Source organism: Hetaerina americana, unplaced genomic scaffold (assembly GCF_022747635.1).
Source record: "Hetaerina americana unplaced genomic scaffold, ioHetAmer1.1.p SCAF_16, whole genome shotgun sequence".
In the NCBI taxonomy this organism is placed as follows: domain Eukaryota; kingdom Metazoa; phylum Arthropoda; class Insecta; order Odonata; family Calopterygidae; genus Hetaerina; species Hetaerina americana.
In genome coordinates, this window is record NW_027286719.1 from 7,562,360 (window position 1) to 7,587,508 (window position 25,149).

Here is a 25,149-nt window from a genome sequence, read left to right on the forward strand (position 1 = left end):
GCGTGGGAGGTGGTTGCCGGGGCCACTGTGGGGGCGGGTGCGGGGCGCTGGGTGGGGAAGGGGTGCGGCGAGGCAAGAGATTTGGCGGGTGTGCAGGGATGGGGTGGATGGTGTGTGTGTGTGTGGATCGAATTGGGGACGTCGGCCGTGGCTCAAGTTCCAGCCGAGTGCGAGGAAACATGCTCTTTAACAAGGTTAAGGATACGATTACGCCAAAAAAAGCTACCGGGCTGAAGGACAGGAATAAACGAACAGGAAAAAAAAAGACTTTCTACGCCATGATCAACCTTGGGTAACACCCCTCTTCTTTAATCTCATCTACGTTACATTAGAGTGATTTTATTACATGTCGGCGAGTTGACTACGGTCCCCCGAGGGTTTCATTTCCGGGCACGAAGCTGTTACGTGGCCATCGGTTTTGTGGCAAGTATTTTCGCAGTAAGCGTCTCTAATCGGAAATAATGCTTTCATACTATGAAAGCTCCCAGCATTTGCACCTTCCAGCTTGCAGTGATTTGTATCATTCTTAGGAGAAAAGATCCTTTGATCTGGCCACAATATTTCCTTTCTCCCACGGTCTACGTCAATGATTTCGACGGAGACATAAGTGGCTATTGGGAAAATTTGGTAAATAAATTCAATAAATACGGTGTTTAGCCTTGCAGCTTTTCATTATAATCGGACGAGTAACGGGAATCCTGATTATTTGTGTTTTGAATAAGTATATCTTAATGAGTTTTAAGAACTAATTTTAATGAGTTGTAATTACCCCTCTTTTATTTTATTCATCAATAACATGTTATCCGTTGCTAACAAGTCAATCATTTTCAAATATTTTTAAAAAACCCTGCATATAAATCAGATACAACTTTTGTTAAGTATTTTTTAACTCAAGCCTTAATATTAATTAGTTGAATTTTATTGCTTAGTACGCAACTTGAGTTAATCATTGTACGGTACTTAAAGATTCTTTTTATGTTGCTCTGAGTTTTATTCTTCCCCATGTACCACGAAATTAACGTAGAAGGTGAACTTGCTGGTTCCTATAATCCCCAGGACTGTGCTCACGGGCGCAATAATTTAACCAGCTAGGGTCCCCAAAAGGTTGAATTAGTCCACGCGGCGCCTGCTCCTCAGCGAGGGGCCCTCAAGGCATCGGAAACCCAGTGTGGCGAACTATTAAGTGATTGAGTTACGTCGAAAACCCTATTGAGAGCGGCAACGGGAAACCACCTCTCATATTCATCCCGCGGCACAATGGAGGGCACAAATCTGAGGATGTGTTGTGGCGACTACGAGGTTTTGCCCGAGGGGTTGGATGTCGAGGCCGGCAGTGAGGGGGGAATAGATCCATGCAATACTTGCACAGAGAAGTCGCCGAGTGCAGCATGGTAATGTGCACAGTAGAGGATGGTAGGGGTTGGGTATTGGCTTTGATTATACTGTAGGACAGTGTCAAATTGTGTAGGATGGGGAGTTTAGAAAATAACAAGCAGGGGGCGAAGAAAAGAAGTATATGATTGTTCATGCGAGAAAAGAAAGCAGGTGAGGGGCACTCGTGGATTACTGGAGTGTTTAGTATAGAGTAATACGCAATAGAGAGAAGTCCCGGGATACTTGGGTACCGGTGGAATTCAACTTATTATAGAAAAAGCGTAATAAACAAAGTGCAAAGTTGTGATACATAATATAAAATGGAGGGAAATGCTGGAAAAAACAGCATTTCCCCTTCTTGCGAATACTTAATTAGGATGAATGTTTTCAGCGATTTGGATAAAGTGAATGATTGAAAGGTGAGAACAGTGGTTCGGCATGAAAAGTTGTCTAACAAACTAACAACTAACATTTTTTACCTCCAAAATAGATGTAGGTACATCACTTTTTCCTAATGGATTCAGTGAAATATAAGTTGGGCTGCATTTTGGTCGGGCTGCAATATAGAGCAGCGGAAGCAATTCATCCAGCTTCAGGGAAGCGAATGCTGCTTCGAGCCACAATTCAGTGCACGTGAGAACAAGATACGAGTAGGGAGCATAAGCAACTTGGATACAATAAAAATGTAAACACAACACTATAAGCCCTAAATTAAGCTAAGAAACAGAATAGGAGAAATGATAAAGAAGGAACGTCTAACGGATTAGATGATTAGTAAGTTTGACAAGAAAAAACAAAGAGCCGAGAGTATTAAGAGAAAATAAAATAAAGCGATAAACTTCGAGGGCAAAAGACTTGTGGCGAAAGTTATGCAAGGCTATTCAAACTTTGTGAAGAGGAATGGAAGAGTGGTCGTAGTGAAATACTTTCTCTTATTGCGGACAAAAATGATGGGAAGAGTTTTTCGTGGAAAAAAAGAATAGGCACTTTGAATGGAATTTTGGTAATTATAGAAAACACTGCAAAATACATGCAAAAGGACACTCACACGTAATCCGAAATTCGATGGCAAGACCATCTTTCTATACGGATAGAAAGAGCAGTGGTTTCAAGAGAAGAGGACGCAGGATGAAAGGGTGGGGCGGGTGAAGGTTTGGGAAGGCCAATGGTGTCTCCAATAACTGATAGTATCTGACTCCTCGATTCTAACACAATGAGCCATGGATCAATCAATGTTAGGCGTTAATTACCCCAGCCTCCATATATTTTCATTCACCTCTCCAATCCTTCCACATCAATTCAACCTTCCCCTCCCAACTCTTCCCTTCCCATTGAGGATTGCGTTGGCTATCATCCTAGCTTATCACTGAGAGCCTCGGGTTCGAAAACTGGTACCGACAAATATTTTTTGATGGTCTCCCGATCCCTACTTGAGGTGCTTAGTGGAGAGCACTTCGGGTGAGTGCCATGTCCGTCGGATGGGACGTTACATTGCGGACCCCTTGGCATCTTTCGATCATAGTAGGCTAATGCCGACGCCGGGTTTCTCTCTGCCCTTCCTTTCCTATTCATCCATATGACCTTATCTGTCGGTCTCTTTCCCTAAAACTACTGCTCGAAAATAATTCCGTAATATTTCCTACTCTTGTTGCTTATTTCCTACACTTGCTGGGAGCTTTATCTTGAGCATGGTGTTTCAGCTTAATTTCCGTTACCCCTTTGACAGCCTCTCATCTTCCTTTCACATTCGTTTAGGCATAACTGGGTAAATGGGATTCCCGATGTAGAAGAGTGCTGAAGATGCGATTTGCGTTGCTACAAGGAACTACAAGTTGTAACCCGGTTTGATGGAACATCTTATACAATTTACAGTATATACATTCACACATAAGTATGTAAGACATTTTTTCAATATTTTAATTCCATATTTATCCTGTGTAAAACGTACTATTTATTTGTAGGGGTACACTTCTTTCTCTCCCATTTGGCGTCCTTTCATTTCATTTATTCTACGTTCCTTCATTCTCTTTACGTCACAGTCCTGTGGCATAGAATTATTTAAAGGCCATGAATTAATCGCCTCTTGTTTTATATTTTACCAGCTAGCGTCTCAGTAGTGACAGTGAGGTGAACTTCTTCTGCCAACAAAACCGTCCTTAGCTCCGAACGATCTATTCCATATGTCTCTAATGTTAAATATGGATTTTCTAATAGATAGGGTTTTAGAGACCCACGAGGAGCAAAGGCAGAATGCTCTTAAGGTTCGCAGGACATCTGGAGGCGGTGTAGGAATGGAAGTGATGACATTGAAGGGAAGGAGACCGGTTGGGAGAGGACGGCACCTTAGGGGAATCCGATCCGACCGATATGTGCTCTTTGGACTGGACTCTTGGCAACCCAAAAGGCGATACCCCATCCGTTATCGACTGAAACGGATTCCTACGGTCTCTAGTTGTTTACTCAGGCCATACAATTATCAGAGGAGAAGGCAAAATCTCAGAACTAGAGAAAGCTTCTACAGAACTATGCAGGAAAAGGACGCTTAAGTCTAAATTATTTCATGCCTAGGCATAAATCTTTCTTTAGATCATGTTATTGCTGAAACCGAAGTCTAAAAGAAAAACTTCATTGAATTAAGAATGAAACTGTAGTAAAGGTACCAACCCAGTCCACAGAAATAATTCTATGAAATGAAAATATGAGTTTGAAATAATTTCTCTAATTCAAAAGAATGCATTCAGAAATTCGTCAGCAAACATAATCGATTCTTCCAATGCTTGGTGACAGTTTTGACCTGTGTTTCCAAGTATTCTCATGATTAATATCACCTTCTTCATGTTTGCCTGCATTTAGCCCAGTACCAAAGCTGGCAGGGATATAATTTTTTTTAATCCTTAAGACCTATTTCTATCGCAGAATGAAATTATTATTGGAATTTGTGCTATTTAATAATAATTTACTTTGAAGTACAAGCTAAGATTAACGTCTTAATTCTTATTTAAATACCATTACACCAATGAAAAAATATTGTTCACATTATTTGGTGGCATATTAGCCGGTAAAAGCTAAAAAAATTGAAGAATATAAATATTTGAATTTTTCATTTCAATATCCAAGTTAAAATGCTTGCGACCGACGCCCAATGCGCTACGCCTATGTGCTAAATAAACGCTAAGATCATTTATAAAAACATATGCTTTAAAAAGCTACTGTATCTATGATTTCAAATTTTGAAATATACTGGCAATTTTTTGGCATTTTGTGGATACGATTATTTTGGAGCATTCTACCGCCTTGGAAAAGCATGGCGGGAAAAATTTGCCCTGACCCCTGTGATGTGGATCACTGCACTTCTTAACTCCGAATATGTATAGAACTTAACTCTGTATATTATTTGCTAGTGGAGGTCATCATTAAGGTACCCATTAACGATGAAAGAACAGAAAGCCAAGCATATTCTTTCATCATGAAGGATTTCCAGCATGTTACGCCTGGAACTGTGCCATGCACCCAAAAACACCCGAATACATGACGGTTACATGAGGCTAACAATAATAATTGTAAAGAATTTTGCAGAACTTATACTAAAAAGACTGCATGCTCTCCAAATTTACCAACTTCGTTGTACCCTCTGACGAGGTGAGACGAGTAATAAGGCGCTTCTCGAAACTGACTATTTGAAAAACCCATGCTAATTAGTGAGGTTTTCGATGTTGAAAAAAATTCCCTAAATATTTCTAAAGGCTGAACAGTTTTGCTCCCCCAGAATATACGAGAACACATTGTTCTAAAATAAGCAAATGAGAATGGAACATATCCTTTAAACTGTGTGTAATAAAACGGAACAGAAATTAATAAACGCACTCTCATTTTGATCTGATGACCTTTAGCTGGGGCACTGGAGAAACCGCTGTCAGTAAAATCCATAAAATCGGTAAAACCCGAGTACAAACATCCTTAAACCACCCATAAAAAATTGCAAGAAATGGAAACATGAAAATTCGTTTTGGTTATAAACTAGGGGATATAACTGGGGAAACTAATTATTGTATTCACATTACAGGCTCATCACTGTTCGTCGTAACTCGGAGAAATCAATAAATATTCCATTTTGTTTAAGACACGTGTATCTTGAAAAAATCATGCTAATATAAATAGATTGATTATCTGTTTTTTGGGTTTAAAATTCTTAAAAATATTTCAAAATTAATCAAAAAATATTCCTCCCAATGCTTCCATACAAAATAAATATCTGCCATTACTTCAAAATCTAAATTGTAAAAATGAATAACAAATATTAATCATCAGAATGTAATGTTATACACTTAATATTAATAACTTTATAGTAGGTTATGATATTATACACTTAATTTACTTTAAGTTATAATATTATACACTTAATAAGTTAATAGATTCATGGAATGTTCTAATTCCCTTGGTTTCCGAAATTTTCAAGTACAGTAAAATTTAGAGAGATCTCTGCAAAACCCAAACCTTTAATAATTATTATTAATATTAATATTTATTTTTTAATATTTAGAAGAATTTGAGAGGGAGATTTACGAAATTGTGATATTAGAACGGGTACAAATGGGTCCCTCACCTCCGCTGCCTCTCTGGAGTTCTCACGAAGAGCAGTCAACCATTATGTCATGTCCATCAGGCCGGTAAATCCCATATAGACACAATGGAAACAAAAAGTAGGTTAATAATCTCGTCCAGAATCGTTTTTATCTTTGAAAACTCATTAGAAAGTCATTCAAAGTAGTAATTTTAAAGCTAGTTTGCTTCTTTTTTGTCTTTGAGGTGTACTCAATAATTAATTTGATCCCCTTTACATGAATAAAAATTTGCGATAGCGTCTCATAAAAAGTATTACATTTAAAACGCTCCAATGACGTTCGTTTTCTTAGTTTTGAACTATTTCAAAGAAAAAAAACTATAGGAGTATTATTTACTTAATTTCGCAACTGTTTATTTTGGATGCTTTCTCAATTAATATTTTTTAAACACTGTTAGTTTTCATTCAAATGAACGCATGAAGTAAATTGGAAAAAAACTAATTGAAATGCGATTGTTTTCTTTACTACCACGGAATTTGTTTTTGTCGCAGCTATTTTTGTACCTTTTCATTTTCATGGAAAGATTGTTAAATAATGTATGCATAGTAACATAATCCTTCGCAATGATAATAATAATAAACAATTTTAATTGCTCTGAGAGCAAAGTCCCTTGGAGCAGAATAGATGTTACATTAGGTTTTGAAACCTATGGAGTGAAACAGGTTTACATAATGCATAGAATAAGGTAATTAAACTAGCCACAAAACACAATTTAACATCAGTTGAACAAAACATACAGTACAATACATATATATATATATATATATATATATATATATATATATATATACATATATATATAAATAAATATATATATATATATATATATATATATATATATATATATATATATATATATATATATATATATATATATATATATAAATACATATATATAAATAAATATATATATTTATATATATATAAATAAATAAATAAATATATATATAAATAAATAAATATATATATATACCCTCCCCGGACTACAACCTTGACGTGGTGGAAGGGCTTGTGCGTTCCAATGACCCCTAGAGCTGTGCTGGCGGGAGTAATAATTATTGCTCCTGGTAGGGTCACCCATGCCAGATAGGTCGAAGGTTAGGAGCCAGACGAAAGGTAGTCCACGCAGCGTCTGTTCCTCAGTGAGGCGGCTGCAAGGGCGTCTGACCCCAGTGGGGCGGCCAGTAAGTGATGGTGTCACGTTAAAAACACTATTGAGGAAGGCAACGGGAAACCACTTCAATTATCATTCCCAAGAACAATGTGATGGACAATAGAGATATTTTGAGTCCTGGCAACCACGGGGCTCGGCCCAATCGGCCGTGTGTCGTGCCCGGCAGCGGGGGAGGCAAGGCTTCCGCGGTCGTCATCCCACGAAACCCTTGCAAGGGAAAACCAGCAGCAGCAGGACAGAAGACGCAGGAGAAGAAGACAAAATTAGTTAGAATAGGAACGTGGAATGTTAGGACAATGATGAGGACAGGGAAATTGGAGAATGTTAAGCGAGAGATGGAAAGGGGAAATATAGATATTTTAGGTCTATGCTAGGTGAGATGGAAAGATAGCGGGGATTACTGGAGTGATAAGTATAGAATAATATACAGCGGTGGGGACGAGAGCCAACGAGGGGTTGCCATAGTATTAAATGAAGAGGTAGGAAGAAGCGTAGTCAACATAGAGCAGGTAATGGATAGAATACTACTAGTGGAGATAAAAGCAGAACCGACGAACTTAGTTATTATTCAGGTATACATGCCACCGAGCAACCATAAGGAAGAAGAGGTCGATAAGATATACGATCAGTTAGAGGACATGATCGCGTGTGTTCCTGCAGGGAAACATTTGATATTGATGGGGGATTGGAATGCGACGGTAGGCGAAGGAAGAGATGGTGATGAGGTCGGGGACTACGGTTTAGGCACGAGGAATGACCGCGGGGAGAAAGCAGTTGAGTTCTGCAGGAGACAGGGGTTAGTCATCACCAACACTTGGTTTAGACACCACAAAAGACGCAGGTATACATGGAAAATGCCAGGTGACTCAGGAAGATATCAGCTAGATTATATCCTGGTTAGACACAGGTTTAGGAATAGTGTGATAAATTCCCACAGCTTTCCGGGAGCGGATGCGGACTCTGACCACAATTTAGTTGTTATGAAATGAAGCGTCCGTTTCAAAAAGATAAGGCAGGGGCGGCGAGTTAGAAAATGGAATGTAGAAGCATTAAATGGGTTGAAAAGGAAGGAATACAAACAGGCGGTAGAGAAAATCATGGAGGATGGTAAAGGGCTTATAACTATCGAAGAAAAATGGGATATGATCAAAAAAGGGTTGTCTAAAGCCGCAAAAGCCACTATTGGAACCGTTAACGCTAAAAGGACTAGGAAACCATGGATCACGGATAAGATGATTACAAAGATGGATGAGCGGCGAAAATGTAAGAATATAAATACAGAATTAGGCAAAATGAAGTACAAAGAATTGAACAATAAATTGAGGCGGGCAACAAATAAGGCAAAAGACGCATGGTGGAAGACGCAGTGCGAGGATATGTAAAGTCTCCAGAGGAAGGGTGAAATCGGTGCGCTGTACAGCAAAGTAAAATCGTTATCGGGAAGTAAGAAAGGAAGAGCTATGCTAATAGTTAGAGATAAGGTGGGTAAGGTAATAGTTGACGCAGGAAAGATCCAAGAGAGATGGAAGGAGTATATAGAAGAACTGTATAGTAAAGAACTCAGACCAACAGAGTTAGACATTGAAAAAGAAAATGACGTAGAGGAAGACAGCTTAGGTCCAGGCATACTAGACAATGAGATAGAAAGGGCATTAAGGGAGATGAAACTAAATAAGGCCGTGGGGGTAGATAACATTCCCGTGGAACTTTTAAAATGCTTAGGAAAATGTGGGAGGAAGAGGCTATATGGGCTGATCCGTAGCATTTATAAGGAGGGAATCTGGCCGGAAGACTTTGTGAGAGCAGTTTTAGTTCCGATTCCAAAAAAGGTAAAGGCCACGTCATGTGAGGACTATAGGACAATAAGTTTCATATCCCACGCAGCTAAAGTTGTTCTCAGGATCATAAACAAAAGGATAGAGAATAGGGCCAATGATTACTTAGGGGATGACCAGTTTGGGTTTAGGAAGGGGAGAGGTACGCGTGATGCCAATGCAGTAATGAGATTATTAATCGAGAGGAATATAGAATACAACCAGGATGTATTTGCCTGCTTCGTAGATTTCGAAAAAGCGTTTGATAGAGTGAATTGGGAAAAAATAATGAGTATATTGCAGAAAATAGGAATAGATTGGAGGGAAAGGAAGCTAATCCGCAACCTGTACATGTCTCAGACTGCTCAGGTGCGGGTGGGAAACGGGGAGTCAGGATGGGCAGTGTTAGGAAGGGGTGTAAGGCAGGGTTGCCCATTATCACCGTTGCTGTTCAACCTGTATGCAGAGGAAATGATCAAAGAGGCATGGGAAGAACTAGAGGTAGGAATGAAAGTGGGCGGGGAATTCGTAAAATCAGTTAGGTTTGCTGATGACCAAGCTTTAGTTTGTCAGTCAGCCAAGGGGTTGCTAGCATTGCTGAGTGAATTGGAAATTCAGTGCGACAGGAATGGGATGAGAATCAACATTAATAAAACAAAGGTTATGCGATTTTCTAGAAAGAAAAAGGGCAAGCTTAACATTAAAATAGGAGGGCAAAAACTAGAGCAGGTAGAACAGTTTACGTATCTCGGTAGTGTTTTGGACCAACACGGTCAAAGTACTAGGGACGTAAGGAGAAGAATTGCGCTAGGCAAAGAGGCTTTCACGAGGAGGAGGGAGTTGATGACGGGGACTTTGAGTAGGGATGTTAAGAAAAGACTCGTTAAAACTTTGATATGGAGCGTAGCTATGTACGGCGCGGAAACGTGGTCATTGAAGCAGGAGGATAGACGTAGACTGGAGGCTTTTGAAATGTGGGTGTGGAGAAGAATGGAGAAGGTGAAATGGACAGAGAAGAAAACAAATGAGGAAGTACTTGGTATGGTGGGCGAAGAGAGGGGTTTGTTGGGAGCAATCCTATGGAGGCAGGAAAAGTGGATGAAGGGGGTGTTGACCGGCAGTGGGATGTTGAAGACTGTGATAGAGGGTAGAATGTTGGGCAAAAGAGGAAAGTGAAGGAACAGGATAGGGATGTTGGACGGGATGAAGGGAGGAAGAAAGTACTCAGAGCTGAAGAGGGACCTGATGTAAAGTAGGATGTTGTGTTTTGCTAGGGGTCACAAATTATTTAATTAGTAATTATGTCCATCCAAAAACCTACCTTAACCGGTAGATTACCTTAAAAAAAAAATATATATATATATATATATATATATAAATATAAATATATATATATATATATATATATATATATATATATAGACATACATATATATTTATATATATATATACATATATAAGAATAGTTATAATTACCATAGCGTAAATATTTAGCCTGATAGAACAGTAGTAAGGTCATTTTGGTAGTGTGGTAGACAGATATTCAAACATGTTCCCAATGAATTGGGATGTGTTCCTGGATAATTTTACTTTATTAGGCAAAGAGTTCCATAGTTTACAGGATGAAATACTGAATGACACTTCATATATAGCCGTGCGGTATTTGGGCAGATGGAATGCTTTTGTAATGCGGGTTTATCTCTTTGCCGTAAGTGAATTGAATGTAAAATTTTCATATAAATATGAAGGGGTTTTTGAATTCAGAACTTTAAATAATTGTGAGGCCTTTTGAAGCATTCTCCCCTGTTCGAGTTTTAGCCAATTCAACATTTTATAGTAAGGAGTTACACGTTCATTAAAACGCATATTAAAAATGAATCGTAGACAAGATTTTTGGAGCCTTTGTAATTTAGTACTTAGGTCCTTGTTCACATCAGTGTAGACAACTGAGCGATAGTCGAGATGTGGTAATACTAACGTTCGAACAAGCTTCTGGCGTAATGTTATAGGGATTAGGTGTCTGAAATGCTTCATTGTGTGAAGAGTTTTGTGAACTTTATTAGAAATGCCATTTACTTGCTCGCGCCAGGTTAAGGTGCTGCTTAGATAAACTCCTAGGCTTTTCACTGTATTTGAGTAGTCAATGTAAATATTTAAAACACTTATTTTAGGGAGATCACTTGCGAGCAGCATATGTACGAGGGTCATCCGGAAAGTAGTACCCGTTCGTGCCGCATGAAGTGCTGACGACGCGAGTAGCCGCTGGACGAGGTCAGATAGCTTCAGTGGCTTGTCTGCCTTCTCTGAGCCAAGTTGCGTGACGCTAGCATTGCCTGTGTTGTTTCTGTGATTGTTTACAATGTTTAAAAAAATTGAGAACGCCGCCAGTTGTGAAGTGAGGGCAGTGATTAAATTCCTCAATGCAAGAAACGTTCGCCCATGTGATATTCATCGCCAATTAAAGGAGGTGTATGGAGACAATGTAATGGACGAGTCGTCTGTTCGGCGGTGGTGTCGCAACTTCAACATGGGGAGGGGGAACACACACGACGATGAGCGTTCGGAGAGACCGTCTGTCATTACAGACCAACTGGTGAGCTCAGTTGACGAATTCGTGAGGAACGATCGGCGCGTCACAATTGATGACATCTGTGAGCATTTTCCCAATGTTTCTCGAACAATTGTTCATGAAATTGTTAAACACCATCTGCATTATGCAAAAATTTGTGCAAGATGGGTCCCTCGCGTATCTCAATGAGCTGGCGGCGAAGGACTATGCAGCAGGAATACAGAAACTTGTCACACGTTATGACAAATGCCTTAATTTGCTTGGAGATTATGTTGAGAAGTAGTTTAAAGTATCCTCTTTCAAATAAAATTTTTTATGTTTGTTAATATTTACTTTTGTGTCTTTATTTCACGAACGGGTACTACTTTCCGGATGACCCTCGTACATTAGCGGTGCTTCCAAGGATTATCGACTTGGTCTTTTTGGGATTTAGATTTAGCCGATTTTCAGTCAGCCATTCACAGATTAGTTGGATATCCTTGTTGACCAAGTCAATGACATGGTTAAATTCAGAGGGGTAGGAATGAAGATATATCTGTAGATCGTCAGGATAAAAGTGATGTTTACAATGAGTTATTATGGTAGCTAGTTCTTTTATAAAAATAGTAAATAATAAAGGTCCGAGAATGGACCCCTGTGGAACTCCACATAGGACAGGTTGGAAAACAGATACATTCCCATCTTCATCTTTAACAGCATGCTGACGATTAGACAGATAGCAGCGAAACCAGCGAAGGACAGAGTAAGAGAACTTGAGTTTGCTCATCCGTTCCAGTAGTATGCCGTGGTCTGCTGAATCAAAAGCCTTGCTCAAATCGAATTGTACTAAAACTGTTACCTTTTTTGCGTCTATAGATCTGCGTATATCATCAGTTACCTTTATCAAAGCCGACTGAGTGCTATAGAGCTTACGAAAGCCCGAATGATACTAATCTAAGAAATTGTGCCGCGTAAGATGCTCCACTGTAACCGTATGAACGATTCGCTCGAGAGGTTTGGAAATAGAACAAAGAAGTACAATAGGTCGGAAGTCAGACATTTTTTTCGGAGTTGTTTTTTTCATTATCGGTCGAACTAGGGCAGAATTCTACAAGGTAGGAAATATAGAGTAATCGAGTGAGCAGTTATAGATGTTTAGTATCATAGGCATTACTACTGGGAGAATAACATTTAGCATTCTTGCACTGATTCCATCGACGCCTGTTGAATTTGATTTTAAACTTTTCACTTGTGTTATCAGCATTTCGGGTGTATAGTGGGGGAAATAAAGCCTTCAATCGTCAAAGTCGGATAATAATGCATGATCTAATGAAGTGAGATTATTTTGGGTTTGAGTAGAATGGTTACCATCCTCGACATAATTTTCATCCTTGAAAGCAGACGTGAGAAAGTAGCTATTTTAATCATCCAAGGGGAAGTTCATATTGAATGGGGGACGTCTAGGCTTTCCAAGTCCGAGGCGCCTCAGCTCCTGCCAAGTGGACTCTATGTCCCATTTATCGGAAAAGCACGAAACATAGTAATTTTGTTTAGCGGTGCGGATTCGGTGCTGCACTTGATTGCGAGCCACTTTGTATTGTTTGTGAAGGTTCGGGAGTTGAGTTCTTCTGAAATTACGGCGAAGACGATCCCTAACCGCCATGAAGTTCCTAATTTCGGGGGTTAACCATGGAGCTGGATGACGTTTTGGCTGAATAAATTTCTTTGGCGCATGTGTATCAAAGAATTACATGAGTATTGTATTGAAGATATTAATTTTTTTATCCACCAGATGGGTTTTGAAAAGTTCACTTAGGTTAGTTTCAAGTGAGTCTGCTGCAAAATTTGGACAAATCAAAATTCTTGAAATCAAGAAAACACATATAATTAGGTTTATAAGTTGGCAGTTTAAATCTATATTTTATGAAAACTAGGTCGTGTTCATATAAAAAAGAGACAGGGAGCTGTCCATACTCTTCAACCTTGGACATGTCGTCGACAATAAAGAGGTCTAGGAGGGTACTGCTATTCACAAGATTATGGGTGGGCTGGTAGGGAATGAGGAATAGGTTACAACTAAATAGTAGGCCACTGAGATAGGTGCTATTGTGCGTTTTCTTCATGATGTCAATGTTAAAGCCACCACACAGAATCACGCTTTTGTAGCTAGGAAGAAGACGGATCGGAGAAGGCTCAAAGTCTTCAGACATATAGCCTGTTTTGGGGAGTCTGTACACGACACAAAACAATATTTTACCCTCCTTTCCAGCTATTTCAACCAACATATATTCTGGCCTGAAAGGGGCGCCATCAGACTTTAACCACAATTTAAATGATAAGCTCTCGTGCAAGTACACACAAACACCACCACCAACTCTTCCTGGTCTGTCATTTCGCAAAATGTTGTAATTACTTAGTTGGACGGATTCCGTGGAGATGTTTTAGTTAAGCCAACTTACAGAAACAGCAATGACATGATAATTTCGAGCAGAAAAGTAGTCCCGGAACTCATCAATGTGTCTGAATAATGACTGTGCGTTTACATGGCACATTTTTAACATTTCTTTGGAGTTAAGTGAAATTACTGAGATCTTCGAAACAGGTAATCACACTTCTTTCCCCCCCGTCACTTATTCTCGTGTAAATCCTTCCTCCTTATATCCAAAGATATTTGAATTTTCCCGCTCTTTTGAGTTCCCTGGCTTTAGCGTAAAGTTTCCTATTGAACTGTGAGGGCCTCGTTTATGTATATCGTCTGATTGGGGACGTTATTAAACCCAATGTCGCGTGTACTAAGGTCGCGTTTAACTCTCCGCCGGCTAAGGAACTCGCTAACCATTCTTTGCCTCAAAAATCGAAGCACAATGATGGGAGGCCGATCTGAGTCACAACGAGTTTTCACACGATAGACGTAATCGATGTCCGATGTATCCACTTGAACTCCTATTGCCAGGCCTATCTGATGGATGATAGCACTAAGTATTTCACCTTCTTTGATTGGAACCCCCTGGATCTCAACTACATTTCTCTTGGTTTCTTGCTCTAATTGGTGGGTGTATTGTTCTAGTTCTGACACCCGTTTCTGCAACTGGCACAAATCATCAATTGATTTCTCGAGTTTTTCACCAAGGCTTGCAATTGCACTGTTGACGTTGCTAATGGACTTATTCAACTCATTGTCTCGTGACACCACGGAAGGGACTTCTTGATCTCACCTTGCCCGTCTTGGATGCACTTGATTCGAGTCAGGATTTCGTTCATTGTAGCAGCTGCGGGTTCTTCACCAGCAAGGCTGCCATTGCTCTTAATAAGGGTGGTGTCACTTCTGATGGAACGTTTCCTCTCAAGACACGAGACACAGTTACATGGCCGTTGCAGGTCCGCCAGGGTTCGTAGGTCTTCCTCCGTCATCGAACAACAAGCAAGATGGTGGTGTTCACGGCAATCACCACAGGAAACATTGCCTTTGACGCGCTTTGCAATGTGACCACATTTCCCACAGTTTGACGGCATGTCGAGAGAGCAGAGAGACGTCCGTTCACTACCGAGGACATGAACGCAATGTGATACATGTTTTTTTAACCATGACATTCATTTCAAGTGCACTTACATTTCTATAAACACGATGTTAATTTGGCTTTCACAAATTTAGATAGAGCTTAACTACTATTTGGTCTTTATTTGTAAATAAATGCTATCAATAAAAAATGAGTTTTGAATTAATTTCTTTAACAAAAATTATTTTAAAAGTAGTATCTTGACCGAGATCCTTGCGAACAAGTTTTTTTCCGTATCAATGTTAAAAGAAGGAGGGGGGACGGCTTAGCACGTTTAAGCTAAGATATAGTTTACTTTCTATCGTTAGAAATACACCGAAGACACGCAAAACCCCTGACGAAGGATGTAACGTGTTGAGTATCAAGTCTTGACTAAAGCTGTGAGTAGAGCGAGCCGAATATTATTCATCTGAAACGGCAGCTTCTGATTCGAAAAATAATAAAATAACTACAATGAAAATTTCTTATGATTAGCATCAGTGAAATCGATGTACTCTATTTATACACGATTGAATTAAACGGAGAAGCATAGAGTCCTGTAAATTTATGCAGCTGGTAACTCTAAACTTTATTTACGAAAGGCTTTGTTGAGACCGAGCGTTTCAAAGGCACTCAACAACCTTCACGCCACCACGGTTAACATCACTGCAACTATAACCTGATTGGTCGTTGAAGGAAAACTCGTCACACGGATTGATGGAGCGGATGATACAGGGTTCGTCCGGAAAATAAGTGTACTGACTCCTGGACTGGGCGCGCCGCTCCAGGCGCGCCCAGCACCGCTCTGACGGGCTGCGATTGGAGGGGGGTATGTTGGCAAGCGACGCTGAAAAAGGCAGTCGGCTCTGAGCTGTGGTGTAGTGAGGAGCTCTGTTAACGCGAACCTCCACGCTTCGACCCACGTCACGGAACGCGATGCCGAAGTTTTTGGAGCAGCGTTATTCCATCAAATTTACGGTAAAGCTTGGGAAATCGTCTACCGAAACTGTCGGTATGATTAACCAGGCTTACGGGGAGTCAGCCATGTCCAGAAACATGATCTTTCGGTGGCACAAGATGTTCGAGGAGGGCAGAGAAGAGGTCGACGACGAGTCTTCGAGAGGTTCCCGATGATGCCTTCGCGGGAGCGTTCCAGGAATGGGAACGCCGCTGGAACAAGTGTATCGACTCACAAGGGTCCTATTTTGAGGAATATTAGCTTAAGATATGTAAAAGTGTAATATTTTTTTTTCCTTAGCTCAGTACACTTATTTTCCGGACGAACCCTGTACGTGTGAATTTATATACAGAGTTCAAATTCACGTATTTTACTTCTTCTCGATAAAATATTTGAAGGCGAATGGAAAATCGCCCTTGAGTCAATATAAAGAGGAGAAATAAGATTTTTGATCGTAGAATTACGAGTTTAATACAGTTTCTGTATATTTTATCAAGTATTTGTGAAAATTAAAGGGAATTTGCCAAAGTACGTAAACATCCATTAACAATTAAGTTACAAGGTCTTTCCCAAATATAGTAGGACTGAGTCAATTAAAAAATGTATTTGAAGAATTGATGCATTCATTTAAAGGTCTTCAAAATGGCACCTTTGTGCGTCCAGGCATCGCTAACAGCGTGTTTTCCACGCCACGTGCGCCATCGGGGAGGCATGGCCCGGAATGCTGCTAAACTTCCTCGTCACGGCCTTTTGTAACGCTTTCACCAAACCGTGGTGACGTCCGTTCAGCGCGGTTTTGAGGCGGGGGAAGAGGAAGAAGTATGGTGGGCCATTGTCTAAAAAATTTGGATCATCCCCCTCATGGTCGAGAAGCTCTTGGCAAGGTCCACGTGCGAGTATCCTTCCGTTCGTCCGAGAGCGCTCGCGGCACCAGATTCGTACAAACCTTACTCGTGCGAATGTTCTCGGTCACAAGTCGGTGCACATAACTTTCAGGGATGCCGAGTCCATGATAAACCATGTAAATACTTATTATGCGATCCCTGTCCAACAAAGCCTTCACGGCAGCAAGATTTTTGTCACTTTTTGAGGTCGAGGGGCGTCCTGAACGTTCGGCGTTTCCAACATCTTTTCTACCCTCCCGAAACGGCTTGTTCCGCCGAAAAACCTTTGATCTACCCATGGCGTTATCACCGTAAGCTGTCCTGAGCATTCCATGAGTCTCATTCCCAGTTTTTCCCAGTTTTACGCAAAATTTGATGGAGTAGCGCTGTTCCAATAACCGGTTAATAGCAGATCGTCACGAGGTCACTTTAAAAGGTTTCGCAAACGAGCCATCCGCTCTCCAGGAAGACTGGGAGCTTACTGCCACCTGCCTCCGACCTTTTCTGACACTCCCATCCCTTGAAACCTGTCAGGCAAGCCGCCGCCCGTCCGTCTGTCTATCCGGGAAAAAATAAGTCTCACTACTTTTGGGTAGGACCTTGTCCACAACCTCGTTTTGGTTATCGGTGTGTTCATTTTATTGTTTTCCTTTTTTGATTTAGATCGATTTTCTGCACATTATAAACGCACCAAAAGGAGAAAGTTTCTCTTGGAACTGTTCACTACACCGTCCATTGACGGTAAGGTACCAAGCATTTTCCTTTTTCTGGGCCTAATTATTTACATGAAACTTACATTTCATAATGTGGTATGATTTATTGTTCTTCGTTTAGGTTATGAAACTCTCCACATATTGGATAAAGCTTAGAGGAATCATCTTTGGTCAGCGTCAATTGAGTGCAGGTGGCAATTGAATTTTACCACTATGATGTTAACCCCAGACTACTCTTCCGTAATGACCTCGCGCTATAAATTAAAGTTGTATTGGCGGACATTTGTCAAGGCATTAAATAAACTTACATTTCGTTCAAACTTTAGAAGAATCAATCGAATGATCTTGAATAAGCAACGGTCACATCGATTCATAGATGCATGAAAAAGACAAATGTAACGATGCTCACCGAATATTTATCGAAGTTTTCTGAATTTTAAGAAATACCTCTAAATTGGATTTATTTCTAAAATTCGCTCATTTCCATTGCAAGGGCAGAAGATGCGCCGACGATATAAAACAAATATCGTTACTGAAAAAAATGCTCCGTTAAAAGTAGGCAGCCATTCAAACACTAATAGTTAGTCACACAAATTCCTCTGCAAGCAGAGGAGAAAATAGAAGTTCTACTTGATTATGTTTATCATGGGAAGAATCAACATAGAGGCATTTGATATTGGTGGTACACTATTGGAACTTGCAAAAAGAATCCTACTTCAAAATGAAGGTGGCAACACACTTCAACTGAAGTTGGCTGTCGATATTTTTACGTTTGCGTTGAAAGGTATTCACCAAACTTTCAGTCATTTTGGACTCTACTTTGTTGTTTGACAATCGTCTGAGTGAGTTTCTGTGAGGGTGATTGTGAAAACGGAGTAAATTGGTACCGCGCCGTTATTGGATATTGAATGGCAGCACGCCTACGCAGATCAAAGTGTCGTTGCAGACGGGGACTACGCAGCATCATTTATGACCGTGAAATTTTGAGCAACTGAATTCAACCGTTTTATATCGCATGACGACCGAAGACTTGGACATGCGTAAACTATCTGCGCCTTTGGTGCTGCTTTTGCTCACTTTGCACAAAAACGCATTCAAAGGCTCATTTACAAGGCTATGGTGAAGCAAAGCATACCTGATTTCTGCCGTCGATTCCAACTACTGATGAAAATTGGACCCTCTACTGCACCTTGAGATGAAATAATGGCCAAAACAAGGGTAAAACCTGCTCCAAAAAGGCAAATTCGGTTCCGTCGGCCGGGTAGGTGATGGTGACTGTATTTTTATAGACAGAATCATTTCTTGACCCTCTGAAGGCATACGTTTTCAAAAAGAGACCTCATTTGAAGAATAAGAAGTGCTTTTCCATCAGAAAAGCGCACCAGCTCGCACTTTGGTAGTCGCCATCGCTGAAATTTACGAATGGCACTTCAAATTGGTTGACCATGCGCCGTATTCAACAGACCTGAAACTTTTTTCTGTTTCCTAACCTTGAAGTTATGCTTGGAGAACACAGATTTTCCTCAAACGAGTGGTTTATCACATATTTAAACATCTGTTTTAGGGAGAAAGACGTAAACTGCAATTTTGAAGGGTTAAATTAGTTAGAGCATCGCTGGACAAAGCGAATCGACTTCTAAGGAGACCATGTTAAAAAATAAAAATAAATATGAATAAAAAGGTCTAGAATAAAGAATATATATACGCTAGGTCAAAAACTTTTCAGACTACACCCTTTTTTTACGTAACTGCAGGGCGCATCCACTGAAATCAAAATATAATATAAAAGTAGCAACTATGGCAGAAAAAAATAATGCATATCCATTTTCAGTGGAAATGAAACTACCAAATTTTTGTTGATCCTGGGACACATTTAGACATTCTCATGCACAATAAAGTTTCATGCATTATTCAAATAACATTATTAGGAGGTTAAGCGGAATTTGAAGCTTTGCTTCTAATAATTTTTTTTGCAATCCGTATTTCTTCCAAATTTCAATCATTTACCATTCGCCGAAGAGTAACCGAAATGAGCATTTCTATTAACAAAAAAATCAATTGCGTGCTGAGATCGATCCGATCGTTAAGTACGACAAAAAAGCAAAAAATATCTCCCCTTTATATAACCGTTAATCCAACTTTAAAAAATTTAAGCTTTGTCCCGAGGGAAATGGTTAACATGCATTTGAAAGGTAGGCAACTGAGAAGAGAAAAATTCTTGGAGACAAAGTGTGATTTTGCGCCGCTTAGTCCTGCCGTTCCTAAGTTCTCCTCGCAGGCGTTCAATTATATCCCAGAAACTCTTTCCCCACTCAATTTCTCCCACTCAGTTCAGTGCAATCCCTATTTTCTTTTTTTCCACATCTTGCTCCTTGGCTTACTGTTCCACCTCCTTAGCCAGGAAACTTTTCCGGGTGGAATAATACATTTGTAATTTTTTTCATTTCCGGCACATCATTATATCAGCATCAAGCATGTGCGATGAATATCTTTGGTTATTCCTAGATAGTTCTTTGGCATTAGAATCGTTTTCAAGAGCCGATGACACTCAATGCACATTAAATCACTGCTAGGGAGTTCGGAATGGTTTGGAATTTGATGAAAATGCCAATTATCCAGGCAAGATTTATTGAACGGAAGGATCCAGTGAATTCTTCTACCCCAGCGTTGGCGGAAAAAGAGTTCCTCCTCAAATGGAGCAAAACGACTGATTAGAGTAAGATACTTTACAAGAAGACAACGTATTATCGTCACTGAAATCTTTTCTTTGTAAACAAAATGGAAAAAATACAATAGAAGTGAAACTGATGATTGCTAAATGCAAACAATCGTGCTGTGATGGGGTCGTGTGGGTGAAGGCGTCATGATTTTAATGCTACAGTACCTCAGACACAATAATAAAAAAGTACCTCAAACACCTACTCATGTTTTTTACATTCACAATGCATGAATTATATTCTTTACTCTACTTCTACATCTACATCTACTTAATACCCCGAAAGCCGCCACAAGGGCGTGTGGCGGGGGGGGACTACTACTCTACCGCTTACGGGTAGAACAACATATTGGCGTAGCTTTTGGTAATACTGAACTTATGCCGTTGAACAGGAAATGGGGAAATATGAATCTCAGAAAATTATTTAGCGGAGTAATAGACATTATAAAAGATAATTGTTTTGAAATCTGGTATACATTGACCATTTACCCAGAACAGTATTAATTTTCGGTATTGTAATAGGAGCGCGTTATTGCAAGGGACCGTTAGTCGATTTATATTTAACATTACTTAATTTAGAGGGGTAGTTAAAACCATGTGCAATACCAGTACTAATTCATTAGTTTTGGTGATGGTTTTAACGCAGGGGATGCAGGCAGTGTTTTGTTAGCATCACGAGCTTAGAGTTGGATAAATGGCCGCGTCTCCAATCCTTCCTCCCTCGCGGAATCCTAGGCTAGAAATACTTACTGATTAATGGCTCATTTTTCAATTCGTAGCATCTCTTTGGCTGACTTCATTTTTATTCGTGTCATCTACAGTGTATTTTTCGATCATTGAAGCTTGAAGAACTGAGAATACTTATTTGTACCATCCTCACCATCCACAACATAAAAACATTTGCCCTTCGACCGAGACTGAAACACTCGGGAGGCTCTGCGAGAAGAGTAGAGAGCTGTGAAAATAAATTTAAATAGTTATACGACACTTACAATGAGCACTGCAGGAAGGAATTTTATCTAAAGAGGTTTCCAATTCTGGAGACGAAGCAAATATTTGTGGAGTCAATTGGAATTTTCCTTGAGAATGTATGCCTAAGTATCAAGAGGCATATATAAACCTAGAAACCAGGAAGTAGTTTTGGGAGTCGTTACAGCAGTCGGCTTGCAGACATTCTGGGCCACATTTTCTCATTTTTCAAAAGGATTATTTTAAACTATTGAACTCTCGGTGTTAAAAGGAGTAGAATTAGAAAGCCGAAGGCTAAATAGAGAGGCTGATAAACTTGAGAAAAACTTAATTACTATGATATTGTCGTTGATTGAGGATGTACTGCAAGTCATAATTTAGTTCAACTGTTTTGAATGTTGGAAGTAAAGGAGAGCCAGCATTATACTAAAAAGGTTGTCATGAATTCTTCAAGAACTTAGCATATTTATAATCATATAAATTAAACTTTACTTTTTGGATTTGGCAGCGGATTGAACTGATATTTATTTATTTTCAATGATTTTTCTTGACAACGGGGAAATATAATTGTTGTAGAATCTTAGCCTACTACACTCCTACTTTCAAATCACGAGAGTTTTTAGCGTCTACATAAATAATCTGAGTAAGTACGAATAAAACGCTATGGAAAAACCTTTTTATATAGATTTAAAAACTATTCATGTGAAAAAACACTTCCATCGGCCTAATTTCTCTTTGATCCCAAGTTTCATATCTTCGTAGCATGTTTAATTGCAGAGAGGATATTGCGGTTTTTCTTTTTTTGACTGTGAGTGCTATGAATGATTTTTATTCTCAATAACATGATAGTAAAGTGAGAACTATCGGTCTTGAAGTTTCAACATAAGACGGCTCTTTATTTATTATTAGCGTGGTTCATGAAAGTCCACCGGTGTTATGCAAATGACTAACGTATCAGTATGGGGTCATGTGACGATGACCAGCAATTGCAAGTCAGTTTGAAGAACTCTGGAATCCAGGTGGAAACGCTCCACAACCAGCAATCATACGATTGTCATTTTTCATTCCACATCAATAATTCGTGGAACGAGTGATAGACATGATCACCAAACAATAAAATAAAGCCGTTGTGATCAGCGATCAAACAAAGGCTGGTGAAACAGGTCCGTGGCCTTCGCAGCTAAGCCAGAGCTTAATCTATCTCCAGTGATAACAAGTGAAAGGGGAAAAGACACCATTTCACCCTACCTTAATCATCCAAAAGCGTCTTTCCATTAAAGAAATTCTTCCTTACGCTCTCTCCCGAAATTTGGCTCCTTTGTCAAACGGCAACTTTCTTACTGATTTTCCCTCGCATTTTAACCTTCAAAATTTATTTAATTGCTGCAAATTAAATAAAGAATTAACTTTGAGGAAATTGATCCATTTTTCAGTCATAACGTTTTTATTAATTTTCTGTATTTTTCCACATTCCGTGATCGCATATGGCAATAGTATCGCAACAATACTTGTATATTAGGTATTTTGGGAAAACATACACACGGAATTAATGCGGTTTTGTGTATTTAGATTATACGAAACGATGTGAATATCATGTTAATTTCATTTATGCACTAACATCAGTTACTAATACCAATAATTTATAATTTTGAAAATAATGAGTAATATTATTATTATTATTAGGTAATCTACCGGTTAAGGTAGGTTTTTAGATGGACACAGCTCCTAAATAAATATTTTGTGACTCCTATGAAAATGCAACATCCTACTCTACATCAGGTCTCTCTACATCTCTGAGTACCTTCTTCCTCCCTTCATCCGGTCCAACATCCCTATCATGTTCCTTCCCTTTCCTCGTTTGCCCAACATTCTACCCTCTATCAAAGTCTTCAACATCCCACTGCCGGTCAATACCCCCTTCAGCCACTTTTCCTGCCTCCATAGGATTCCTCCCAGCAAACCCCTCTCTTCTCCCACCATACCAAGCACTTCCTTATTTGTTTTCTTCTCTGTCCATTTCACCTTCTCCATTCTTCTCCACACCCACATTTCAAAAGCCTCCAGTCTGCGTCTATCCTCCTGCTTCAATGACCACGTTTCCGCGCCGCACATAGCTACGCTCCATATCAAAGTTTTTACGAGTCTTTTCTTAACATCCCTACTCAAAGTCCCCGTCATCAACTCCCTCCTCCTCGTGAAAGCCTCTTTGCCTAGCGCAATTCTTCTCCTTACATCCCTACTACTTTGACCGTGTTGGTCCAAAACACTTCCGAGATACGTAAACTGTTATACCTGCTCCATTTTTCGCCCTCCAATTTTAATGTTCAGATTAGCCGTTTTCTATCTACAAAAACGCATAACCTTTGTTTTATTAATATTGATTATCATCCCATACCTGTCGCACTGAATTTCCAATTCACTAAGAAATGCTTGCAACCCCTTGGCTGACAGACAAACTAAAGCTCGGTCATCAGCAAACCTAACTGATTTTATGAATTCCCCGCCCACTTTCATTCCTACCTCCAGTTCTTCCCGTGCCTCTTTAATCATTTCCTCTGCGTACAGGTGGAACAGCAACGGTGATAATGGTACACCCTGCCTTACACCTCTTCCTAACACTGCCCATCCGGACTCCCCGTTCCCTACTCGCACCTGAGCAGTCTGAGACATGTAAAGATTGCAGATTAGCCTCCTATCCCTCCAATTTATTCCTATTTTCTTCAATATACTCAATAGGTTTTGCCAATTCATTCCATCAGAATCTTTTTCGAAATCTACGAAACAGGCAAATACCTCCTGGTTGTATTCTATATTCCTTTCGATTAATAATCTCATTACTGCAATGGCATCACGCGTACCTCTCCCCTTCCTAAACCCCAACTGATCATCCCGGAAGTATTCATTTGCCCTACTCTCTATTCTTTTGTTTATGATCCTGAGAACAACTTTAGCTGCGTGGGATATCAGTATTATCATATCAGATATCAGTAATGGGTAATATATATTTTCTAAAATAAAAATAGCCGTTCCGTCATAATTTAGAGGAAAATAATCAGGCCTCTTATTTTACTCATTTTTATGGGAAGTTACTTTGAAGCTTTGGGAAAAAAATTATAGTTTTCAAGTCCACATTCCATGAAATTTCTCAACCATTACATTCACTGGTCAATCTCTCCCTCTGCGAAAGGCCTCTGCGTAAGTCAAAGCTCAGCAAGTTTTCTTTAGCTATTAATTTTACTTTGACGGTATAGCACTCCTGCAATTTTTCACCATCGAACAACACATAAAATTAACAATTGAGTTTTGAAAATAGCAAAACTTTTTTACGGCCGCATTTGTACTGGGTATGATATGACATTTTACTGAATTACAAGTATAAATTTCAACATTGTGGTTCTTCTGTCATTACTATCGTGCATATACGAGAATTCTGTACCATACAATTCGTTACAGGTTTGTGATTTCCATAGTGCTCTATTTTTCCGTAAATTAACCACGTAAGAGGATTTTGGCCAGAATTCAATGAATCCCAGTTTATACATTTCCATTCGGGGCGTTTAATCTTGAGCCAGCCAGTGCCGTCAATTCTTTGTTCTAATTTATTTGCATAGCCCTTAGCGTCTGCATTTGGACAAGGGTTGAATAGCTTGGGTGTCACTATGTCGCGTATATGGAGTGAATTAATAAATTTTGAGACGGGAAAATGGCCGAAATGTTACCCTCTTTTCCGTTATTTACTCGTTAGCCCGTCACTTTCTTTGCGCCTCATATGATAAAGCCGGAATCGTTCTGATCGTACTCAGGATAAACTTCAGAATTTCCATTAAACAAGAAAAGTATT

At 39.6% G+C, this 25,149-nt stretch overlaps 1 protein-coding gene across 1 annotated transcript in view; it reads left to right on the forward strand.

The window, feature by feature from the left end:
• LOC139687065 (cytosolic carboxypeptidase 6) overlaps positions 1–25,149 on the forward strand; it is a 1,035,710-nt gene that overhangs the window by 475,486 nt on the left and 535,075 nt on the right. The gene's annotated exons all lie outside the window — the stretch shown is intronic.